Source organism: Molothrus ater, chromosome 3, assembly GCF_012460135.2.
Source record: "Molothrus ater isolate BHLD 08-10-18 breed brown headed cowbird chromosome 3, BPBGC_Mater_1.1, whole genome shotgun sequence".
In the NCBI taxonomy this organism is placed as follows: domain Eukaryota; kingdom Metazoa; phylum Chordata; class Aves; order Passeriformes; family Icteridae; genus Molothrus; species Molothrus ater.
This window is the reverse complement of record NC_050480.2, coordinates 32,765,576-32,783,016: the sequence shown is the minus strand read 5'-3', so window position 1 is coordinate 32,783,016 and position 17,441 is coordinate 32,765,576. Positions and strand designations below refer to the sequence as shown.

General features: G+C 41.0%; 1 protein-coding gene across 1 annotated transcript in view; it reads right to left on the bottom strand.

Annotated features, from left to right (window-relative positions):
- Positions 1-17,441, bottom strand: part of KIF26B (kinesin family member 26B) — a 277,053-nt gene that overhangs the window by 193,773 nt on the left and 65,839 nt on the right.

Below are 17,441 nucleotides of genomic sequence, written 5' to 3'. Positions count from 1 at the left end.
GCACACATTCCCCCAGGAATCCTTATCAGTTCAATATCTGGTCCCATACAAAAGTGATGGGCAAGCCTCACTGGATAAGCACTTTGAGCCAGCTGCACAGAGCAGCAGGAGCTGAAAAAGGTTACAGTCTCCAGTGAAACATGTGAGGTCTAAGAAACTCCACACTCCCTGGCACAGGAGCAGATTTGCTCCTGAAATCTGAGGTTGACACTGAAAATACCATTTATATTTTGGCACTCATTTCCAGTCCTGATGGAACAAAGCATAGTGACACTGAAAACTGAAACAGAACTTTAAAAATCACAAGAGAGTTTGCTTTGAGTTCAGGGCAAAGGTTCATGATGGTTTCTCTTCTGGCTGCAATGTTGGGTTCACCCAACTTTAGTATAAACAGCATTACTGTAAACTCCTATTCCTATAATAAACAAATGAAGGCATCTAAGAGGTCTGAAAGCTTCAGGAGATCTGCCACAACACAGAGCATTGCATAAATGCACGAGGCAAGCAGCAAGCTAAACAGAGTGCACACTGAGCTATTATGCAAGAAGCCTTTTCACATTACCTTTGAGTCCTCAAGGTCAAGTAAACACCAAGATAGTGACTAATCTCTCATCTTTGCTCCTGAACTAAAACCCAGATGGGAAAGAAAGAAGATGGAAGGAAATTTTGTATGTTAGAGACCTATCATAGGTGAACTGAGGAATTCTTGTTATACCCAGTGAAAACATACACAGAGAATGGCCACTAGTTAAGAAATACTGAAGGACACAGCTCAACCAGGGTAAATGCAGTCCTGACTTCATGGGAGAAAAGGAACTGCATGATTACTGTATGACAAGGTAATGCAGAAGATTTCTCCACCTCTTCCATACCCCTTCATAAATCTGCACCTTGTTGTATAGTGTTCAGAGTGTTCTAACTCCATCACTAGGAAAGCAGATGACAAAGAGAATAAATCCTTTCCTTCCTGCCACCCAGCTTAGAGCCCATCTTCCTCAAGAGAGAAAGCAAACAACCACTTCCAGCATGAAGCACCCTCTGTTTCACACATACATTTACACAAAGCTCACAAGGAGACACAATGAAAGCAGGACAAGCTCAGCTTGTGGACACAGAGACAGACAAGAAATAAAATGAACAACCTGCACTTTTACATGTTACAAGGAATCTACTTGATCATAGATTCATATACAAATACCTCACACACATCCTACTCTTCTGCAAGCACACAGCAGGCAGATACTAACATAGGTTATACTCACTAAGATTTCATACATAACTGTATTTTATTTGGTCAATGACAGCCTATGCAAGTTAGACGTGGTAGCCTTACATCTTTACCTCAGAGAAAAATCAAATATACAATGGATCTCAAGACCTTCTTGTACAAATTGTGTTCTTCAATACCAATATTACTCATTGCTCTTCACAGAAAGACAAAGCAGTCAATACTAACTAAATCACAGAGGCCAGCTTCTGGTTGAAGATGCTCACAGAAGATTCATGGAGTTCTTTTGTTTCTGAAAGGGTCCATGCAGAAATGACTGCTGGTATGTAATCCATCACACAAGGTAAGGGGAGAGGTAGAGAAAGCAATGATCAAAGTTCTTCCCAGGAAGGAGTTTTCCAGATTCTCCCACTCCACAGGCCGGGTGTAGAAGGACTAATTGAGAAACCTCAGTAGGAGGGAAGCTTTACCCAGATTAAAAAAACCTATATCTATGTTATTCCATGACTGTGCAAACATCTCTGCTCTAAACACAATCCTGTTAGTCAACAGGTGTTCTCTATTTAGGAAAAAAGGAGGAGGGAGTAAAAAAAAAAAAAAAAGAAAAAAGAAAAAATCTTCTCCATTCTCCTTTCTCTCTTGAGGGTGTACTGTCCAGCTCAATAAAGAGATTATACTTGTAATTTATTTTTCATAGGCACTTATGTTATTGTCCAAGTGACTTTGCATCCTAACTTAAACATATCCTATCATCTTCTAGGCTACATTTGAGAGATTTTCTGTTTGTAGCATTCCAGAGCCCAAACAGTTGAAAAAACAGCTCCTCATGATTACAATGGCACCATTTCTGTTAAAGCAAATTAAGTCCAAATATACTGAAGTCAGTGGGAGGTTTTCTTCAAATAAGCATGACAGGATAAACACTATTACTCTAAATTAGCAGCACTGCACCATCAAACTGAGCTGGGAGCTCTTGGATAAAGATCAGTTCACTTCATTCAGTAAAGATTGAATCATCTGAATTATTTCAGTTGGGATCTCCGCTAGCACAAGTGGTTGTCTGGTAAGTAAAAGCCAAGGTTGCACATGGGCCAGACCAAGGGGGCAGTAAGTGGCCTCCCTTGTTCTTTGCTCTGTACACAGCAACTGACACCTTCTCTGGGCAAGACCACACTCCCTACCCTCCCAGCCACAGAAGTCACCCCTCACACCCAACATGGCGCCTTCAAATAAGCCATCCATTATCACTCCCAGCTGAGCAAATGAAACCATCTCCTCTACTAGAAAAGAACATATTTCACTCTCTTCCTCCGGAAACTCTCTCTCCTTTCCCTAGCAGCAACATTCCCCACTGTTACTCCATGTTAAGGATGGTAGAGAGAGTAATCATAAGGAAAGCATAGCAGAATAAGAAAAAGCCTTTTTACATTAGCCTGTTTCCAGAAAGCCCTTGTAAAAGCGCTCTCTTACCAACTGCAGTAAAACCTCAGCAGTATTACTATGCCTCACCTCTTTAACTACTGCCATTCTTGTCTGTCAAACTTGAACATTCTGCTGCTGACTTGAGCCTTTCGTTTCAAAAAGGCAGTGAGAGCACACCCGGTACTACAGTCAGTATCTCCAAAACACATCTGGGAGACCAGTTCTTTTCAGAAAGAGGGGGAATTCAAAAATGAAGTCTTAATCCTGTCTGGTGTAACCCTCACAACATTTGTATTTCAAGGTGTTTTTCTTGAGCTGGCACATACAACTGACATTTGGACTTCTATAATTCAACACTTGTCAGTATTAACCAGCCACTCTGCAGCCAGAAAAATGTGTTCATTTGGTTTAGGCAGTTTTCTTATCTGAAAGAGACAGAAAGTCTGAGCAGGGCTCACCTTACAAACTCACAGCAGCAGGAAGCAGAAGACAGAAAACCCTGGGAAAACAGGAGGATTAAAAATGGGACAGAAAAAAGAGGAGAAGAAAAAAAAAAAAAAGAAAAAAAAAAAAACACAAAAAGTGTTTTCTAATTGCTCCATGGACTGGTTCATGGCTCTGCTGATGGATCAGCACTGACGGACTTACAGCTGTACACATCTGGCACACAGGTGTTTGTGTTAGCATTCAATAGCCAGGCAGCAGCCAGATTTTTAATTGGGTTGGGAAGAAGAGATGAAACAGCAGCAGGAAAATCTAAATACACACTCAGTGGTGCAAATCCAAGTCTTGACCAAAGAGCTCTGCTATGCAGTTGTCTAGAGCTCTGCTACATCTCTAGCCACACCATAATAGGGTCTCCTGGAGGGAAGATTCTTCTACAGTTATGTGGCAGACAAATTCAGCTGTTGCTGAAAGGACAGTATTTGTCAACACCCTTTTGATAGACAAATAATAGAAACAAACTCAGAACTGCAGAAACCTCAACCCTTATACTAGAAAAAGCAGCAGCTCTATTCCTCCTTCTTTGCATTCTGCTTTCCTGACTGGATATGGAAAGATTGCATTTGCTTTCTTAGCCACCAGAGCACACTATGAGCTTGTGTTCAACTGATTGTTCACCTTGATCCCCTAGAACTTCTGTGCATCATTGCTATAAGCTATTTAGTGTCATGCATGGAGCCCAGATGTACTTCAGAAGCATTTTTGCAGGTTTCCAGTCACCTCTCAGAAATCAGTGGCTATTGCTACCTCTTCACACAGCTGAGGTCCAGCCACAAATTTGACCCAGCTATTGTCAGGACTAGAGGCTTTCATGAGCTTACAAACTGTTAGCCTTATTAACCAAATGTTATTCTCCCTCCTCACCATAGTGGCAGATACTATACCTTTTTGCCATAAAATCCCTCTGATGCCATTCACAAAGACATTGTTCTGTGTGGTTGATATCCTTTTACCCACCCTTTCAGGCTCATCTGGGATAAGCATAAAGCATGACTGACCTATGATTACATGGGCCAGACATGCTAAAATACTGGAATAACATTAGTTTTTCTTTGTCTCTTTCAAAACTCTCTATTATTAGAAGCCTTGATGAACATCTAATCACTACATCACTTGAACCTCTTCGAGTAACCAGGCTACAGTAGCAATTCTTGTTCTGGCACATACCCAAATTTTCAAACTTCAGCTTGCTTTTCCTGAGAGGAAAGCATTAGAGATCTTTAACAAATGCCAGCACCGAGCCAATATTGACACAGTAACCAGTGACTTCTCAAAAAGCTGTCACACCTGAAGAGGGGTAACTAAATGAGAAAGTCAGGACAGTAATCGTGACACCTATATGCTTACTGTTCCCTTGATTTAAAAGAGGTTTGTGGCAAGCTAAAACCACTTGTAACTGCTTTTTAAACACAAGGATGTTTTATTTTAAGCAAACAATCATTAGAAATATTATTGTGGGGTTTATTCAATGATTTAGCAATCTCAAAAGAACTATTCAATATGTAAAATTTTGTAAACAAATCTATTCAGCTTCAGCACATCTACAATTGACAGGCATGAGAGAACCAAAACCTTTTGCTCCTCTTCAGCTAAATGTTGTATCCTGCTTTTTTAAACCATTTATGCAGTTCACTCTTATGCTTTTCTTGCCTCCCTGAGGAACATTATTATCTTTAAATTGCATGCAAGACCACTGTTTTGGAAGGGAAGAGATAACCAAAATAAAGAAAAAAGTTAATAGATTGATTGATTTCTTGGTGGCTTATACAATGTGTAAAGAACTTTGCCTTTGCAAAATTTCCTTTTCATTTTGGGTTATTGTGTTCTTCTGTTTAATTCGCTTGACTTTTGGGAAGAATATTACCATTCTGTCAACTTCACACTGAGGTTCCAATGAGGTGCAGCAAAGCTACCTTTCATTCATCTTGAATATGCTCTCCTCAAGCAACACTCCTTCAGGTTCTCTTTCGCAGTTTCTTTTCTGCTGCTATCAGATTTCTGCCCATCTCAGCTTGACTGGAGAGGAGTTGGGAATGTTAAGGATACAGATTGATTAGAATTTAGAGCATTGCAAGTCTTAGTACAGAACTCACCACGGACAGTTAAAACCTGAAGAGTTGCAGTTTAACAGGGCCATTTGAAATTTACACTTTAAACTGATCTTCTTTCATGTCCTTGAACATGAAAACACCAAACAACCCATGAAATCTTAATCTCAGCAAGTAGAAGTAAATTTCTGCCCACTTTATTCAAATCAGATGGAGCTTATCTGCGTGCCACCTAGGAAACAAGAAAAAAAATATTGATCCTGACCACTGGGAAAGGAGACGACAAAGATAACTTCACAGTAATGATGAAGCCTCTCCCGTGCACATCCACAGTCAGAAGCACATGAAAAACTGAAATGTATTTGCCTCTTCTGTTTCAGCTTCACATTAGATAGATAACATTGCTAAGAATATGTAATTTGGAAATAGGAATGAGTCTCCTCTCTGAACTGGTTCTCAAATTCTTGTACATGCAAAGCATTCCAAGCTGCACACAAGCCTGCTCCCTACCACTCAGTGGCAGTCACATCTCACACTAATATTGTTGACTGGGGACTTCCATCAGCTTTTATCTCAACTGAGCTAAACATGCAACTCAATACTCACAGAGCTGTTACACACCTCCTTTAGAAGTTAGTTCCCTCATGGGAATGCACCCAGGATCAAGCAACTAGGCCTAGAGAAAGCTGGAGGGATCTTGAGATTCTGAGAACTGTCCTAAGATGACTGTACAGTCCTTTAGACTACAGAAGAAAGAGACAAAATACCTACTTGAAGCTGATGGTGAGGGTGGAAGGGAACGAAGGAGGGAGAGATAAGAAATCAAGGCAACGACCTTTGAAAGAATTTTTTTCTCCTAATTTCTGACACAAGCAATTTGAAGGTCTGTTGATGGGGTAAACAATTGCTGGCCTAGAAGGAAGATCACAACTTTCCTATCAATGATTTCTATGCCATCCTGCTTTCCCAAAGGACTTTATGCTACTTTGCTATGTATTTTGGAAGGACAGAAGCTGCATGAGAGCATCCTGTAAGCAACACTGAGGTTTGACACCACCTGTCTGAAACATCCTCCCTGACACATACCAGCCTGCAGTGGGCTGCTGCTCTAAATAGTGGCCACATACAGGTACTGACAGGCACTTGCTCCACAGGCAGCCACAGTCCCCTGCTGTCTAGCCATACAGGCTCTCACAGTCTCACTGCCAAATCTTTCCCCTTCAGCAACATTTGGCCTGGTATCAGTATCACCTCCTTCTCACCCCAAGCCATTCACCCACAGAAGAGCGGTTCTGTCCCTCTGCATCAGGACTCTGCAAACTCTCATCATGCCCAAGAACAAACTACCTTTCAGTGACTCAGCCTGTTGGAAATCCCCTTTTTACCTCAGAGAGGGAAAAGCTCCACCATTCTGTTCCTTTCCTGCCAGCAATACAATGGCCATGCTCCCTTCCTGGCTTGCACAGCCTTTTGGAGTCCAGCCTCAGGCTCACCAGGCTTACCAGGTGCACAGCACCCAAAGCCTGCAGGTAACCCTCCAACCCTTCTCCTGCCCTCTTGCTGTGACACCCCACCTCACTCTGCACACAAACCCCAACTCAGGTTAATTGACACTATACCCACTACTTTAGGTGTATATATTATTATTTGTTTTTTTTTTATTAGCACTTGGGTTTGTTTTATTGATACTGTGAACTGAGAAAAGAAAAATCCCAGTGCAACCCAGTGAAATTTAATTCCAAGAGTTTTACATACCTCAGTGAGTTATGTTTGCTTGTGAAAGCTCCTCAGCTTTGATGTAATACCAGACAGTAACCAGATATAGTTTTGTATTTATAGTTGTTCCATTACCACAGTTATATTAAGACCTTGTTAATGATCTAGTTATCAAATAGTTTAATTGTGGTTTTGCTTAATTTATTTTGTGCACATGAATAACTACTGTCTGAGATCCCTGGAACACCTAAAATTAGGTTTAACATCAAAAACTTCTCTTTGGAAGTGAAATTCATAAATGTATGTACACCTTTATCACTTCTGATCTCATCATATTGTACAGATTTCTCATATACATCAGTTTAGATATATTGATACCATTTTTATGCTTGCATAAAATATTACAGATATATGAAAACAAACAGAAATGCACCAGAAAAATTAAAATCTACCTTTGAGGGTGTTATTTGCCCCTAACTTCCATGCAGCCAAATCTAAAAGCATTAGAGCAGCCATGAAAGAATATTTACTCCACCTAGGATACAGGGCAAGAGGCAGGAGCACACCTCAGCTTCTCAGCTGGGAATAATTTCATGAGCAAAGTTGTTTTCAGATTTCCACTCCAGTTGCAAGATCAGCTTATATTTTATTAGCACAGTATAAATATTTGCAATATGCCAAGGGGAAGAAAGAGAAAAAAAACAAAATCCTGAAGAAACTCCTAAAAGTAACAGGACTCTGAACTACTCTCAGGGCAAACTGAGTAACTCTGTCGAGACTCCCTTACAAACAGCATGAGGACACACTGCCATGCACAGGACACCTTTTCTCCAGGCAAAGCTCTTTTCTCCAGCCTTGGGGTAGCTGCACTGTTCAGCCATGCCAACACACACGGCAGAAAGTGTGTTATGACACACAGCCTGTTTTTCTTAAGTCTGATGCAAACATACCTGCTAAATTTCATTACACTATGTCAGTGTGTGACTTTCTACCCAAACTATAAACTCGTGTATACTTCAGCATATGCTTCAGCTCCAATTCAGCAGACTCTGCCTGCGTCTGCTGAGGCAGGAATTGCACAGGTTTTGGTATTTTGTGCCAAGAGGAGGTGATAGAGTCTGGCTTTGAGGGGCTGATGAGTGCAGGAAGATGTGTGGGGAAGACAAGAAGCTGTGGTCAGGATGGGAGCTGTCAGGCTGCTGAGTGTGTCTTTACATGACAAGAAGAGAGCTCCAACTCCACTCCATGGCTTTTGCAGAACCTGCATTTGGCTGCTTCTATGCCAAATGATCCAGAAGGCACCTACTGCACCAGCACTGACCCAAGCTGACACAGCTGTGTGGTATAAGGTTGCCCTGAGGGAAGGTACCAGCTTGGGTCCAGAGGCTGATGAGCCCATCTTGGCTGCCAGGCTTCTGGTGAGGTGGGTATAGAAGAAGCCTTCATGAAGCCAACCTAAGTAGGTATAGGGTACAATATGATCATGTGGGCCACAGACAGCCCCCTGAGACCACTGCTGCTTCTGAACACTCACAGCCAGAAGCAAGCAACATTTACCACTGTGCTTTTCCAGGCTGGTAAGTGCTCTATTTCAATATATATCTTTACAGACAGATTAGGAGAGCTTTGGAGTACAGCTAATAACCTCCTGTTGTTGTCACCTGTTAAAAAATAACAACACAAACTAAAAAAGAAGGCATTGTTTCAGTGAAGAACTACTGGGTTTGTTCAAAATTACTCACACTGTGAAACCCCAGGCTGCCACAGCCTGTATCCCCATCCTCTGCACCCTCACAGAGTCCCAAGCAATTCAAATGGTGAAGGATGCAACGGGGCTCAGCTGGAAAGAGTTCTCACCAAGGTCTCAATGAAAGCATTCACAGCTGAAGGAGGCCAAGCACCCCCCTCCCCACATCCATTCACTGGGAACAGAAGCCTCAAGCCCTTGCTGAGGGACCACAGGGGACAGGCACATAATGAGCCCTCACTGCCAAAGAGCTCAGTGCTGCTGGCCCCCCTTGACACCGATCTACAAGTGTGGGCTGCAAACATGTCCAACCCATTCCCACCACAGCTCACGCTCTGTCCTGATTAAGCTGACTGCTGACAAGCCCAAGAGGGGATCAGCCTCTTGACTTGTGTGGTCTGATGAAGGCTAAGATTACAAATCTTTTTCCAAATAGTCCCCAAGTGAGCCACACACAAAAACAAAATAGGAGGGGAAAAAACTTCCAGTTGAGGCTGGTAACATTAGCCAGCCTTAAACAAAAATACAGTGTACCTCAAGTTACAGTTTCAGATGAAAATCTCTCTAACCAGTGAGGAGCAGTATGGATTTCAACTTTTGTAAAGATAAAAAGACAGTGGTCATGGCTTCAGACTAATACAGGACTTCTTGTGCACCCAGTCACAGCATTATCAATAGGGAAATGGGAATTATATCTGAATGAACAAAGCTAATAGTTCTAGAAACAATCATTGCCACTATGACACCGCTCTTCTCTCTCCCCAAGGGCACCTCCCACAATTAATCTACAGAGTAACTCTCTAAATCAAGCTCCACATTTCCCCATTACTTAGATTCAGAAACAAACCCAATTAAAGAAAATCTAGACATATCTTAAATAAAAATCATTTACAATCAGCAGAGTAACCCAATGGCCTCTTAAAGTACTTTCTATGAATTTCAGCAACCACTGATTAAGTACACACATTTTAAAATCTACATACATATAATTCATGCAACCTGGAAAAAAATCTTTTTTTTTTTGTTATTTATTGACAAACTGACATCTGGATTTAGATTTAAAAAAAAAAGCAAAACTAAACAAAGGCAATAGTGTTAACATCATCTGAGAAAGATGCTTCAAGGAAAACGGTGCAGGGAAGGGGAAACAAGGAGTTGTTATTTTACTGGCTTAATTTTTTTTTGTCTGAATAGCTGAGAGCTACAGAAAGAAAACAATTGTGAGAAAACTCTCCTACCACTGCATTACCTTATTTTCCTTAGTTTCATTTCCAGAGCTTGATTCTCATTTTACTACTAGTCTCTATTTATCTCTCATATAGAACTTCACTTCTCCTGACCCAGGCAGACCCAGACAGTTCCCATCAGAGATTATTCTTCTCTGAAGGAGATGAGGCACAAGCTAAGGAGCATAATGAATTAGCTAAGGAGCATAATTTGAATTAGCATCAAATCCCACTATCTCTATTCCTAGTGCTGGAGCAGAAGAGCTGGACTGAGGTGGAGATAAGACTGAGAGGGGGCTGAAGGAGCCTGAGCAGATCAGCAGTGATTAGAGGTGCCACTGTGGTTTTAGGCCAGATTCCCAAAGCCATATGAAGAATTTGCAGCCAGGTCCCACAGCAGTGTCTGAATCTCCCAGACCATGGTGCCTACAGCCCTTAGATAAACCATGAGGAGCAGCAGGGACTCTTGAGCAGTGACACCTGGCAGGGAAGCAAACAACCTTGCAAAGAAAAGCTGCCAAGCATGAGGTTGTTTATCGCAGTTCTAAGCTCCAGAGCTATTCTGCCAGGCTCATTAGATCCTCCCAGACTGCTGAGGCAGCTGGACCATTCTCTCCACACAGCTGCACCCTTTAGGCCACACCACTCAGCAGAGAAGCCTTCTAGGGTTTGAAATCTCCATCTCCTCAGAAACTGCATTGTCCACCTTCATGCATGGCAAGATAAGACAGTCTCTATGGTTCTTGCAGAAGGTGTGCTGCTGAGCAGCCATCTCTTGTGGCCCCAAAATCCAGCTAACTGCAGCAGATGGGAAAAGAGAAAAAGAGAAAGAAGCAGCCACCAAGTAATTCATATACTACAAAAATGAAACAGATTGTCCATTGTCAGCCCTTCTACTCAGGACCTCAGCAAAATTTAGAGACTGCCCTGCAATAATTCACTCTTAGTTTGTATTTACTTTTTCTTATGAGCAAGTAACACAGGCAGAAGAACCCTAGAATACTGCAGTACTCAAGCTAGCAAGAGCACGAGCTGTGTCCCATAGGAAGAACAAACTGCATTTGCAAGCTGGAAGCTGCATGCAAGGACCTGATTCCTACATGCCAACAGACCACTTCGGAAACATACAGTGGCTCCACCTACAAGGTTATAACGTGGAGTAGATTTTTTGTCACCCATGGATACATAGTTGCACTGCACAATCAAATCATTTGACATTTTTAATTACAAACATTTTAGCTATCTTTGCAGCCATTTGTACAGTTTGATATTAATACGAAGAACTGTGGCTCCAGCTCACAGTATCTGTCTGAACTTATTTTATCATCAACACTATACAAGCTACATATAAGGTCTTCTAGGGTTTTGCAGATGTGATACTACAACACTGGGATCTTTTTGTTTTATTAATGTTTACAGAGGCCCCATTGAGGACCACTGATTACCAAAGGGACTGGCAGTCTGCAGTTACTGGGAAGTTCAACTCCCCCTCCCTCCCCTAATTTTAAATGCTTTTCATGTTCTCAACTAAACCCTGCATTTAGTATTATAATTTAACTTACTCTCCCAAGTTACCATCCACAGAATGTTTTCTGGCATGCTCACAAAATTTCACCAGAGACCTTTTCTGGCATCCACTTCTGTAGCATTTTCTGAATTTATTATGCAAAACTTAAGGGACATGGAAAAGGGAAGGCTTATAGAGACATCAGTTGGTATCCAGTGCAAATATAACTAATGAAATCTGACACATGTATGTATATATTCAGAGTTCTTATGGCTTTTCTTAAAAATAAACATTGAATACACCACTTACTAAGTTCATTTTATTTCTAGGGAGAATTATACCTGCACAGCTAGAACATTCTACACCATCTTCCACAACAGATGTGAACCTCTCATTCCCCACCCAACCTTCTGCCCCTGTTCCCAGCCAGGCTCTGTACGAAATTGGTTTCACACTTGTACTTGGCAGCAATGCCAGACATATCAGACACATAAGGTGTTTGCAGCCCTCTTCCACACAAATAAGCACTCAAATGCCTCTGTCCTGAACTTTGTTATGGCTAGTTTCCTCATGCTCATGTTGGTATTTTTAAAAAATCTACACAGAAAAGTGCCTTTGCTATTTAATAGCATATAAAGTCAGCTCTCAGAGGGCAATACAAAAAGAAATCTCAAAAGTTTGAAGACAGCCCAAGTTATTTCTCTCAATGACATCTAAAAGCATTTTTAACTTCAAGACAAAGTCTGCAACACAATGAATAAATAATTCTGACCACTTCTTGCAAAGTCAGTCCCAAACAGAAATTGCAAAACCATGAACTTCATATACTGCACTTGCCCAGGTCCCCAGTTCTGGCTGATCCAAGAGTACCTGCAGACACTTCAGTAAGAGAGGCAAAGAAACAGCATCACAGAACAGCTGAGTTTGGAAGGGACCCCTGGAGGTGATCTCTATACAACCTCCCTGACCAAGCAGGACCACCTAAAACAGACTGCCAAGGATCAGGTCTGGTCCAAACAGATTTTGAACATCTCCAATGGTCTCCACAACCTCTTTGGGCACTGACTGGAATCAGTGCTTCGTCACCTGCATGGTGAAAGTGTTTCCTGATGTTCAGATGGAAACTCCTGACATTTTTCCTCATTTCTTTTGGAGCAATCCAGATCTGAGCGGGCTACAGTACCTGGCAGAACAGATGTTCAAGCCACCATCTGGGACATGATTGCTAGAGATTCCCCATCTTTGTACACACCCATTACACAGCAACCACTTTTGAAAGTCCTTCTCCCTTACTTCCTCAGATGAGGTAATCCTCAGGCTTCCTTTACAGTGACAGAGCAGAAATCACCTACTGTACATGTACAAACTGGGCTCAGAACTCGAATGATCAAGTCTACTGTCAAATACATTGTGGCACACTGCAAAGCAGGAGCAAATGTGCAGAACAGTGCCCTGCAGCCCTGGGACATGCTCTGCCTGGGTGGGAAGCAACTATGGACCTGCTGACAGATTTGGGACACTGCCTTAAGTCTTAAGCCTATTCTTGATGTAATGCATTAAAATGTCTTTAGGTCTCATCTCAGGAAAGTGATTCCTATGTCACAACTCATTTGCAGCTTTAGCACATCATTCATGAGATAAATCCATGAAACAGGTTGCCTAAGTCACTATGAGCAATGTCTAATACAGAAAGAATTTTTTAGGGTAAAGTCAGTAGTCTGCAACCCAGTGCTTCTTCATGTAGCCAAACAAGGCTGTAAAGGGACTTATTTGAGCCATAATGGCTTTGTGAGTGTGCAATAACTTACAGAAATTTTGTCCCTTTGCCTTTATTTAATTTTAAAACAAGTCTAAAAACAGAAGTAAATAGTATAAGAAACAGCCCAGATGACAATTAATGGTATCACAGCACTCCTATGTGCAGAAAAATCCCGTGCAAGGGAAATGTGTGCCACAGCTACCACAGAGCTGTACAAAAGCTTGGCCAACAAACATGGTGTAGGCTGCAGACCCACAACACCCTGGTCACAGATGAGGAGCTCCCTGACTTGGACCACGGAGCTTTGATGCCAGTACAAAATTCAGTTTTCAGATGTTTGCAATACCACCCTCTCAATTCTGCTCTTGGAGAGCACAGAGGCACCATGCAGATGAAGAGCTGTGGGTGCTGAACCGACCCCTCTCCCTTGCCTGCCATCCTCCCCCAACACTCTCCTGCCCCTTTGAGTTCCCCAGGGTTTCCAGCTGCCTGGAACTTTGCAGAAGTCAAGATACCACTGTGATATGTGAGTAGAAAAAATAAAATAGAAACCCTGTAAAGCTAAAAATAAATGTAAACTCTTCTGGTATTGGTTGGGTGGGGCAGATGGGGAAGTAAAACACAGTTACAAACCCAGATATTATGCAACTTACTCCATGGAACATCTTCTCTTGATTATGTTTATTAGAGAGCTCCTATCCAAAACCTCAAATTACCCTAATTTGAAACACATTTGATTTTTTAATGTAAAACACTAACCAAAAGAAACTAAATCTTGCAAGAGCAAGAAGGAGTCCAATTTTTTGCCTCTAATGATAAACAACTTTTACTGCAGTCAGAAAACAAGAGCAGGTCTTTAGCTCTTTAAACTGCTGTATATCCTTTAAAACACTCAGGGCCTGGTCTTGCTCACACTAATTCCATTAGTACTGAATTTCAGGACTGCATCTTTCCATTTTCCCTCCACACACAGTCCCAAAGTTTTCCTTTACTCCTCGCTCTTCTATAAGTACTGCAAAGATATGCAACAACTTTACTTTCTTTGCAGCCTTTTTTTAATTAAAAAGAAGTCCTTCTATAAAACATAGGATTTCTTTGTATATGGCACTTCAAACAACTATCAGCAAACACAGCACACAGCAGTTACCGTGAAGGAAATGCTAGAAGATCACTGCGTGCTGAGAATTAAATCCCTTTTCCGCTGCCTCTGAAAAATTGTGAAAATAGTGGTCTCATTTAAAATTAGAGAAGCTTAAATAAAGAAAAATTGGGTTATTGGAGCATTTTATTTTCCCCTTTCAAAAGGAGCAAACAGAAAAACAAGTTTCTGGAACATTGTCTTTGACCATGTTTTCCTTCCATAAGCAACCTTTGACCAAATAGCTGAGCAAATTAATACCATCAAGTCAGTTGTTTTTTTTCTTCAGCATCCACTTATTCATTAGCTACTTTGAAGATCACCTCTCAACTGAGGCATAATTTGAAAAGGTCTAACTTTGAAAGAGCTACTGCTCAAAATTTTAACTTTTACTAACCAACATCCTGCCAGCTTAGCTGTGCATGTAAAGAAGATTTAACAGATATTTTTTTAGGTATGGTGGAGAAACATTATTAGATGGAGGGTGTTGACTGAAGTGAAACACAAACGCCAGTGAGCAGACATTATGAAAGTGGATATTTGGACATTTTGCTCTGCCTGAATTCTACTCCACTCACCACTACAGTATGCAATCATCTTTCAGCTCTAAAATTAAACTGTTAGTTTTCATCTTCTCTCCAGATGGAGAAGCAAATAAAATAGAGTATGAACACTTCTTTTGACATGCCAGGTGCTTAGACCAACAGTCGTCGGCCACACAAATCACAATATATTCAGCTAGAGAAAACCAAATCAAAGAAATTACTTTGTATGTGAAACAGGGTACAGGGAAATTTGCAGTGAATTCTACTGAGACTCAGCCTCAAGCTAGGTGCACAAGGGCTATATTTCAATCAAAAATATGCACTTTTGTAATTTCATTCTGACTAGTCTTGGATATTCAGTTTCTACTCCAGAATTTTAATTAATAGTTCAGTTAAGCTAAGCCCACTCACTGAACACTCCAAGTTTGGCACTGTTTCACTGGAAGTCATTGCACAGAGGGGAGAACAGGTTGCATTGCCAAGGAGCTAGGCTTGAGCAGTAGCAGAAATGCTTCTGCAATAGCAGAAATGCATCAGACCTAAGGTTCCTGTGCATTGCACATTTCTTTACACATTTCACCTTTTAAGGCTAATTTAAATCTTCATGGTATACACAAAAACTCAAGGTACAAATTTATGCCCCCCAAGCTATGTTCCATGCAGTACAGACTAGCTAACAGATACCACTCAAATTCTTCTATTTCCTCTACTGGACTAGCACTCAGAATTAAGAAAAAATAAATTTGTTTTCTGCTTTGACCTCCCTAAAGTTGTCTCACAAACCCACAGACGAGCAAGGGTACACAACAAGTCCTTCTCCTATCTGTTACAATACAGATCATCACTGTGCTTGACAAGTGACTAAAGCCCAGCCATGAGGGCACAGAGGGAGATGATACTAAACACAAAACTAGAAGCAGTTACTCCCCACCTGAAAGCCAGATCTGCCCAGGCAGCAGATCAACTAGCACTAGTATGAGTGGAAGGAGTATATTAATTTTTTCCCCCCCTACCAAGACTCCCTTAGTGAGCTGATGAGATTTCCACTTTTCTCCATCCACCATAAGACTTAGCACATCTTACAAAGCAGGCTGTTAGCCCAAGACCAAAAACTCAACCTGATGAGAAGCCAGTGCAAATGGAATTTATGCAGGCAGTTGAAACAAATGGAAAGAAAATCAAAATAGTCAGCAAAGTGAAACTTTATTGACCAAGGAAAGGCTCATTCATCACATAAAAAGTGCAGCATAGAAAACATTAGCCTTCCTGACCTGGAATCTGTGATAAGGTCAGGATCCCTCATTTAGGGATCTCTCAATGACAAGTACAACTACTTCAGAGATAAGATTTTATTAATGCTACTAAAAGACAAATACCTGGAACTGGTTTTGGCTGGTGCAAGCACACTTTTTGTCTTGGGAATCCATGTGGAATCAGAGAACCAGATCTTTAAATTACAAGAGTCCACACACTTGGCAGACTTTGGGACACAGTTACAAGTGCAGTTGAATTTTTTGTGACTTTCATAGTTCTGTACCACAACATCAACATATTCTGAAAAGCTGACAATTACACATACTTCAAAAAGACAAAACCAAGAGTATTGACAGTTCCTCACTGACACAGCAATATATCCAAAGGCATGAAAAGAGAATATGATGCAAAAGATTTCAATTCAGTTCATATCTGAACAGCATTTGGACAGCATCATAAAGCCATATAAAAAGATGGGATACTCTGACATCATTTGAGCCTAAATACACATTACAGTTAAAGGAGGAAAACAGGTCACCTTTAAGAGTGTCTGAGTTGGTGAAGTCACCTTTTGAGGACTGTGCCTTCCTTCACTGGCTATAAAAATACCCTAAATACATCAAGTGGTTTGACTAAGCATTATACTGCATGTAGTTTAGCAGGGCTAAAATACTGAAATACAATCCAAGTCATTTTATCCACTAAAAAGGTATAATTGTTGCTGGTGATTTATTTACATGGATTCCTAGTACAAACATCCTGAAATTCCCTAAACACAAGGGCAAAGACTTTGCTTTGACTAGCTTTGCTTGTATTCTCCCAGAAGTAGGGACACTCCTAATGAACACTCCAGAGAGCATCTATGCAGAGGGAAGGTCACAGGTAATACAAGGAAAAGAAAAGTATTCACAAATTGTGAGAAAATGTCACAAAATAATACGGCATAAAAGAAAAACTACACTTCTCACTTCCACAGACAGTTTGAAAAGGAGCATGGATTAAACTTTATGAATCAGCCTACAACCAGATAAACTCCACAGACCATGTCACTTTCTTTGAGTTTAGAATCTTACCCTACAATTTTCAGACCATTTCTTCACTTTGAAAAACATCACCAAGATAAAGGGCCTCTTCGGATCACCACATAAAGCACATGTTTATGTTCTGAAGAATTATACAGTACTTCAAATACAAATCACAAACAGGCAATTTACTCTCACCTTAAGTACAAAAGAAATCTGATTTCTTCTAGCTCTTGTCCTTTAAATCAGCTTAGGCACTAAAGAATAATTCGACTTACTACTCAAAAGAACAAAGGGTAATGGGGTGATTTAGGGCTGGCCTCAT